Genomic DNA, 8,668 nt, shown 5'->3' on the forward strand with positions numbered 1-8,668 from the left:
AGCATCAGAGGAGCAGGAGCAGGAGCAGAAGCAGGAGCAGGAGCAGGTGCAGGAGCAGAAGCAGGAGCAGGAGCAGGTGCAGGAGCAAGAGCATCAGAGGAGCATCAGAGGAGCAGGAGCAGGAGCAGGAGCAGGAGCAGGAACAGGAGCAGGAGCATCAGAGGAGCATCAGAGGAGCAGGAGCAGGAGCAGGAGCAGGAGCAGGAGCATCAGAGGAGCATCAGAGGAGCATCAGAGGAGCATCAGAGGAGCATCAGAGGAGCATCAGAGGAGCATCAGAGGAGCATCAGAGGAGCATCAGAGGAGCATCAGAGGAGCATCAGTGGAGCATCAGAGGAGCATCAGAGGAGCAGGAGCAGGAGCAGGAGCAGGTGCAGGAGCAGAAGCAGGAGCAGGAGCAGGTGCAGGAGCAAGAGCATCAGAGGAGCATCAGAGGAGCAGGAGCAGGAGCAGGAGCAGGAGCAGGAACAGGAGCAGGAGCATCAGAGGAGCATCAGAGGAGCAGGAGCAGGAGCAGGAGCAGGAGCAGGAGCATCAGAGGAGCATCAGAGGAGCATCAGAGGAGCATCAGAGGAGCATCAGAGGAGCATCAGAGGAGCATCAGAGGAGCATCAGAGGAGCATCAGAGGAGCATCAGTGGAGCATCAGAGGAGCATCAGAGGAGCATCAGTGGAGCATCAGAGGAGCATCAGAGGAGCATCAGAGGAGCATCAGAGGAGCATCAGTGGAGCATCAGAGGAGCATCAGAGCAGCATCAGAGGAGCATCAGAGGAGCATCAGAGGAGCATCAGAGGAGCATCAGAGGAGCATCAGAGGAGCATCAGAGGCGCATCAGTGGAGCATCAGTGGAGCATCAGAGGAGCATCAGAGGAGCATCAGAGGAGCATCAGAGGAGCAACAGAGGAGCATCAGAGGAGCATCAGAGGAGCATCAGAGGAGCATCAGAGGAGCATCAGAGGAGCATCAGAGGAGCATCAGAGGAGCAACAGAGGAGCATCAGAGGAGCATCAGAGGAGCAACAGAGGAGCATCAGAGGAGCAACAGAGGAGCATCAGAGGAGCATCAGAGAAGCATCAGAGGAGCCTCAGAGGAGCATCGGAGGAGCAACAGAGGAGCATCAGAGGAGCAACAGAGGAGCATCAGAGGAGCATCAGAGAAGCATCAGAGGAGCCTCAGAGGAGCATCGGAGGAGCATCAGAGGAGCATCAGAGGAGCATCAGAGGAGAATCAGAGGAGCATCAGAGGAGCATCAGAGGAGCATCAGTGGAGCATCAGAGCAGCATCAGAGGAGCATCAGAAGAGATTCAGAGGAGCATCAGATGAGCATCAGAGGAGCATCAAACGAGCATCAGAGGAGCATCAGAGGAGCATCAGAGGAGCATCAGAGGAGCATCAGAGGAGCATCAGTGGAGCATCAGAGGAGCATCAGAGGAGCATCAGAGGAGCATCAGAGGAGCATCAGAGGAGCATCAGAGGAGCATCAGAGGAGCAACAGAGGAGCATCAGAGGAGCATCAGAGGAGCATCAGAGGAGCATCAGAGGAGGATCAGAGGAGCATCAGAGGACCATCAGAGGAGCATCAGAGGAGAATCAGAGGAGCATCAGAGGAGCATCAGAGGAGCAACAGAGGAGCATCAGAGGAGCATCAGAGGAGCCTCAGAGGAGCCTCAGAGGAGCATCAGAGGAGCATCAGAGGAGCATCAGAGGAGCATCAGAGGAGCATCAGAGGAGCATCAGAGGAGCATCAGTGGAGCATCAGTGGAGCATCAGAGGAGCATCAGAGGAGCATCTGAGGAGCATCAGAGGAGCAACAGAGGAGCATCAGAGGAGCATCAGAGGAGCATCAGAGGAGCATCAGAGGAGCAGGAGCAGGAGCAGGAGCAGGAGCAGGAACAGGAGCAGGAGCAACAGAGGAGCATCAGAGGAGCAGGAGCAGGAGCAGAAGCAGGAGCAGGAGCAGGTGCAGGAGCAGAAGCAGGAGCAGGAGCAGGTGCAGGAGCAAGAGCATCAGAGGAGCATCAGAGGAGCAGGAGCAGGAGCAGGAGCAGGAGCAGGAACAGGAGCAGGAGCATCAGAGGAGCATCAGAGGAGCAGGAGCAGGAGCAGGAGCAGGAGCAGGAGCATCAGAGGAGCATCAGAGGAGCATCAGAGGAGCATCAGAGGAGCATCAGAGGAGCATCAGAGGAGCATCAGAGGAGCATCAGAGGAGCATCAGAGGAGCATCAGAGGAGCATCAGAGGAGCATCAGTGGAGCATCAGTGGAGCATCAGAGGAGCATCAGAGGAGCATCAGAGGAGCATCAGAGGAGCATCAGAGGAGCATCAGAGGAGCATCAGAGGAGCATCATAGGAGCATCAGTGTAGCATCAGAGGAGCATCAGAGGAGCATCAGAGGAGCATCAGAGGAGCATCAGAGGAGCAACAGAGGAGCATCAGAGGAGCAACAGAGGAGCATCAGAGGAGCATCAGAGAAGCATCAGAGGAGCCTCGGAGGAGCATCGGAGGAGCATCAGAGGAGCATCAGAGGAGCATCAGAGGAGCATCAGAGGAGCATCAGAGGAGCATCAGAGGAGCATCAGAGGAGCATCAGAGTAGCCTCAGAGGAGCCTCAGAGGAGCATCAGAGGAGCATCAGAGGAGCATCAGAGGAGCATCAGAGGAGCATCAGAGGAGCATCAGAGGAGCATCAGAGGAGCAACAGAGGAGCATCAGAGGAGCATCAGAGGAGCCTCAGAGGAGCCTCAGAGGAGCATCAGAGGAGCATCAGAGGAGCATCAGAGTAGTCTCAGAGGAGCCTCAGAGGAGCATCAGAGGAGCATCAGAGGAGCATCAGAGGAGCATCAGAGGAGCATCAGAGGAGCATCAGAGGAGCATCAGAGGAGCATCAGAGGAGCAACAGAGGAGCATCAGAGGAGCATCAGAGGAGCCTCAGAGGAGCCTCAGAGGAGCATCAGAGGAGCATCAGAGGAGCATCAGAGGAGCATCAGAGGAGCCTCAGAGGAGCATCAGAGGAGCATCAGTGGAGCATCAGTGGAGCATCAGAGGAGCATCAGAGGAGCATCAGAGGAGCATCAGAGGAGCATCAGAGGAGCATCAGAGGAGCATCAGAGGAGCATCAGAGGAGCATCATAGGAGCATCAGTGTAGCATCAGAGGAGCATCAGAGGAGCATCAGAGGAGCATCAGAGGAGCATCAGAGGAGCAACAGAGGAGCATCAGAGGAGCATCAGAGGAGCATCAGAGGAGCAACAGAGGAGCATCAGAGGAGCATCAGAAAAGCCTCAGAGGAGCCTCAGAGGAGCATCAGAGGAGCATCAGAGGAGCATCAGAGGAGCATCAGAGGAGCATCAGAGGAGCATCAGAGGAGCATCAGTGGAGCATCAGTGGAGCATCAGAGGAGCATCAGAGGAGCATCTGAGGAGCATCAGAGGAGCAACAGAGGAGCATCAGAGGAGCATCAGAGGAGCATCAGAGGAGCATCAGAGGAGCAGGAGCAGGAGCAGGAGCAGGAGCAGGAACAGGAGCAGGAGCAACAGAGGAGCATCAGAGGAGCAGGAGCAGGAGCAGAAGCAGGAGCAGGAGCAGGTGCAGGAGCAGAAGCAGGAGCAGGAGCAGGTGCAGGAGCAAGAGCATCAGAGGAGCATCAGAGGAGCAGGAGCAGGAGCAGGAGCAGGAGCAGGAACAGGAGCAGGAGCATCAGAGGAGCATCAGAGGAGCAGGAGCAGGAGCAGGAGCAGGAGCAGGAGCATCAGAGGAGCATCAGAGGAGCATCAGAGGAGCATCAGAGGAGCATCAGAGGAGCATCAGAGGAGCATCAGAGGAGCATCAGAGGAGCATCAGAGGAGCATCAGAGGAGCATCAGTGGAGCATCAGTGGAGCATCAGAGGAGCATCAGAGGAGCATCAGAGGAGCATCAGAGGAGCATCAGAGGAGCATCAGAGGAGCATCAGAGGAGCATCATAGGAGCATCAGTGTAGCATCAGAGGAGCATCAGAGGAGCATCAGAGGAGCATCAGAGGAGCATCAGAGGAGCAACAGAGGAGCATCAGAGGAGCAACAGAGGAGCATCAGAGGAGCATCAGAGAAGCATCAGAGGAGCCTCGGAGGAGCATCGGAGGAGCATCAGAGGAGCATCAGAGGAGCATCAGAGGAGCATCAGAGGAGCATCAGAGGAGCATCAGAGGAGCATCAGAGTAGCCTCAGAGGAGCCTCAGAGGAGCATCAGAGGAGCATCAGAGGAGCATCAGAGGAGCATCAGAGGAGCATCAGAGGAGCATCAGAGGAGCATCAGAGGAGCATCAGAGGAGCAACAGAGGAGCATCAGAGGAGCATCAGAGGAGCCTCAGAGGAGCCTCAGAGGAGCATCAGAGGAGCATCAGAGGAGCATCAGAGTAGTCTCAGAGGAGCATCAGAGGAGCATCAGAGGAGCATCAGAGGAGCATCAGAGGAGCATCAGAGGAGCATCAGAGGAGCATCAGAGGAGCATCAGAGGAGCAACAGAGGAGCATCAGAGGAGCAACAGAGGAGCATCAGAGGAGCATCAGAGGAGAATCAGAGGAGCATCAGAGGAGCTTCAGAGTAGCATCAGTGGAGCATCAGAGGAGCATCAGTTGAGCATCAGTGGAGCATCAGAGGAGAATCAGTGGAGCATCAGAGGAGCATCAGAGGAGCATCAGAGGAGCATCAGAGGAGATTCAGAGGAGCATCAGTGGAGCATCAGAGGAGCATCAGAGGAGCATCAGAGGAGCATCAGAGGAGCATCAGAGGAGCATCAGAGGTGCATCAGAGGAGCATCAGAGGAGTATCAGAGGAGCATCAGTGGAGCATCAGTGGAGCATCAGAGGAGCATCAGAGGAGCATCAGAGGAGCATCAGAGGAGCATCAGAGGAGCAACAGAGGAGCATCAGAGGAGCATCAGAGGAGCATCAGAGGAGGATCAGAGGAGCATCAGAGGACCATCAGAGGAGCATCAGAGGAGAATCAGAGGAGCAACAGAGGAGCAGGAGCAGGAGCAGGAGCAGGTGCAGGAGCAGAAGCAGGAGCAGGAGCAGGTGCAGGAGCAAGAGCATCAGAGGAGCATCAGAGGAGCAGGAGCAGGAGCAGGAGCAGGAGCAGGAACAGGAGCAGGAGCATCAGAGGAGCATCAGAGGAGCAGGAGCAGGAGCAGGAGCAGGAGCAGGAGCATCAGAGGAGCATCAGAGGAGCATCAGAGGAGCATCAGAGGAGCATGAGGAGCATCAGAGGAGCATCAGAGGAGCATCAGAGGAGCATCAGAGGAGCATCAGAGGAGCATCAGTGGAGCATCAGAGGAGCATCAGAGGAGCATCAGTGGAGCATCAGAGGAGCATCAGAGGAGCATCAGAGGAGCATCAGTGGAGCATCAGAGGAGCATCAGAGGAGCAGGAGCAGGAGCAGGAGCAGGTGCAGGAGCAGAAGCAGGAGCAGGAGCAGGTGCAGGAGCAAGAGCATCAGAGGAGCATCAGAGGAGCAGGAGCAGGAGCAGGAGCAGGAGCAGGAACAGGAGCAGGAGCATCAGAGGAGCATCAGAGGAGCAGGAGCAGGAGCAGGAGCAGGAGCAGGAGCATCAGAGGAGCATCAGAGGAGCATCAGAGGAGCATCAGAGGAGCATCAGAGGAGCATCAGAGGAGCATCAGAGGAGCATCAGAGGAGCATCAGAGGAGCATCAGTGGAGCATCAGAGGAGCATCAGAGGAGCATCAGTGGAGCATCAGAGGAGCATCAGAGGAGCATCAGAGGAGCATCAGAGGAGCATCAGAGGAGCATCAGAGCAGCATCAGAGGAGCATCAGAGGAGCATCAGAGGAGCATCAGAGGAGCATCAGAGGAGCATCAGAGGAGCATCAGAGGCGCATCAGTGGAGCATCAGTGGAGCATCAGAGGAGCATCAGAGGAGCATCAGAGGAGCATCAGAGGAGCAACAGAGGAGCATCAGAGGAGCATCAGAGGAGCATCAGAGGAGCATCAGAGGAGCATCAGAGGAGCATCAGAGGAGCATCAGAGGAGCATCAGAGGAGAATCAGAGGAGCATCAGAGGAGCCTCAGAGGAGCATCGGAGGAGCAACAGAGGAGCATCAGAGGAGCAACAGAGGAGCATCAGAGGAGCATCAGAGAAGCATCAGAGGAGCCTCAGAGGAGCATCGGAGGAGCATCAGAGGAGCATCAGAGGAGAATCAGAGGAGCATCAGAGGAGCATCAGAGGAGCATCAGTGGAGCATCAGAGCAGCATCAGAGGAGCATCAGAAGAGATTCAGAGGAGCATCAGAGGAGCATCAGAGGAGCATCAGAGGAGCATCAGAGGAGCATCAGAGGAGCATCAGAGGAGCATCAGAGGAGCATCAGTGGAGCATCAGAGGAGCATCAGAGGAGCATCAGAGGAGCATCAGAGGAGCATCAGAGGAGCATCAGAGGAGCATCAGAGGAGCAACAGAGGAGCATCAGAGGAGCATCAGAGGAGCATCAGAGGAGCATCAGAGGAGGATCAGAGGAGCATCAGAGGACCATCAGAGGAGCATCAGAGGAGAATCAGAGGAGCATCAGAGGAGCATCAGAGGAGCAACAGAGGAGCATCAGAGGAGCATCAGAGGAGCCTCAGAGGAGCCTCAGAGGAGCATCAGAGGAGCATCAGAGGAGCATCAGAGGAGCATCAGAGGAGCATCAGAGGAGCATCAGAGGAGCATCAGTGGAGCATCAGTGGAGCATCAGAGGAGCATCAGAGGAGCATCTGAGGAGCATCAGAGGAGCATCAGAGGAGCATCAGAGGAGCATCAGAGGAGCATCAGAGGAGCATCAGAGGAGCAGGAGCAGGAGCAGGAGCAGGAGCAGGAACAGGAGCAGGAGCAACAGAGGAGCATCAGAGGAGCAGGAGCAGGAGCAGAAGCAGGAGCAGGAGCAGGTGCAGGAGCAGAAGCAGGAGCAGGAGCAGGTGCAGGAGCAAGAGCATCAGAGGAGCATCAGAGGAGCAGGAGCAGGAGCAGGAGCAGGAGCAGGAACAGGAGCAGGAGCATCAGAGGAGCATCAGAGGAGCAGGAGCAGGAGCAGGAGCAGGAGCAGGAGCATCAGAGGAGCATCAGAGGAGCATCAGAGGAGCATCAGAGGAGCATCAGAGGAGCATCAGAGGAGCATCAGAGGAGCATCAGAGGAGCATCAGTGGAGCATCAGTGGAGCATCAGAGGAGCATCAGAGGAGCATCAGAGGAGCATCAGAGGAGCATCAGAGGAGCATCAGAGGAGCATCAGAGGAGCATCATAGGAGCATCAGTGTAGCATCAGAGGAGCATCAGAGGAGCATCAGAGGAGCATCAGAGGAGCATCAGAGGAGCAACAGAGGAGCATCAGAGGAGCAACAGAGGAGCATCAGAGAAGCATCAGAGGAGCCTCGGAGGAGCATCGGAGGAGCATCAGAGGAGCATCAGAGGAGCATCAGAGGAGCATCAGAGGAGCATCAGAGGAGCATCAGAGGAGCATCAGAGGAGCATCAGAGTAGCCTCAGAGGAGCCTCAGAGGAGCATCAGAGGAGCATCAGAGGAGCATCAGAGGAGCATCAGAGGAGCATCAGAGGAGCATCAGAGGAGCATCAGAGGAGCATCAGAGGAGCAACAGAGGAGCATCAGAGGAGCATCAGATGAGCCTCAGAGGAGCCTCAGAGGAGCATCAGAGGAGCATCAGAGGAGCATCAGAGTAGTCTCAGAGGAGCCTCAGAGGAGCATCAGAGGAGCATCAGAGGAGCATCAGAGGAGCATCAGAGGAGCATCAGAGGAGCATCAGAGGAGCATCAGAGGAGCATCAGAGGAGCAACAGAGGAGCATCAGAGGAGCATCAGAGGAGCCTCAGAGGAGCCTCAGAGGAGCATCAGAGGAGCATCAGAGGAGCATCAGAGGAGCATCAGAGGAGCCTCAGAGGAGCATCAGAGGAGCATCAGTGGAGCATCAGTGGAGCATCAGAGGAGCATCAGAGGAGCATCAGAGGAGCATCAGAGGAGCATCAGAGGAGCATCAGAGGAGCATCAGAGGAGCATCAGAGGAGCATCATAGGAGCATCAGTGTAGCATCAGAGGAGCATCAGAGGAGCATCAGAGGAGCATCAGAGGAGCATCAGAGGAGCAACAGAGGAGCATCAGAGGAGCATCAGAGGAGCATCAGAGGAGCAACAGAGGAGCATCAGAGGAGCATCAGAGGAGCCTCAGAGGAGCCTCAGAGGAGCATCAGAGGAGCATCAGAGGAGCATCAGAGGAGCATCAGAGGAGCATCAGAGGAGCATCAGAGGAGCATCAGTGGAGCATCAGTGGAGCATCAGAGGAGCATCAGAGGAGCATCTGAGGAGCATCAGAGGAGCAACAGAGGAGCATCAGAGGAGCATCAGAGGAGCATCAGAGGAGCATCAGAGGAGCAGGAGCAGGAGCAGGAGCAGGAGCAGGAACAGGAGCAGGAGCAACAGAGGAGCATCAGAGGAGCAGGAGCAGGAGCAGAAGCAGGAGCAGGAGCAGGTGCAGGAGCAGAAGCAGGAGCAGGAGCAGGTGCAGGAGCAAGAGCATCAGAGGAGCATCAGAGGAGCAGGAGCAGCAGCAGGAGCAGGAGCAGGAACAGGAGCAGGAGCATCAGAGGAGCATCAGAGGAGCAGGAGCAGGAGCAGGAGCAGGAGCAGGAGCATCAGAGGA

Source organism: Narcine bancroftii, unplaced genomic scaffold (genome assembly GCF_036971445.1).
Source record: "Narcine bancroftii isolate sNarBan1 unplaced genomic scaffold, sNarBan1.hap1 Scaffold_158, whole genome shotgun sequence".
NCBI lineage: Eukaryota > Metazoa > Chordata > Chondrichthyes > Torpediniformes > Narcinidae > Narcine > Narcine bancroftii.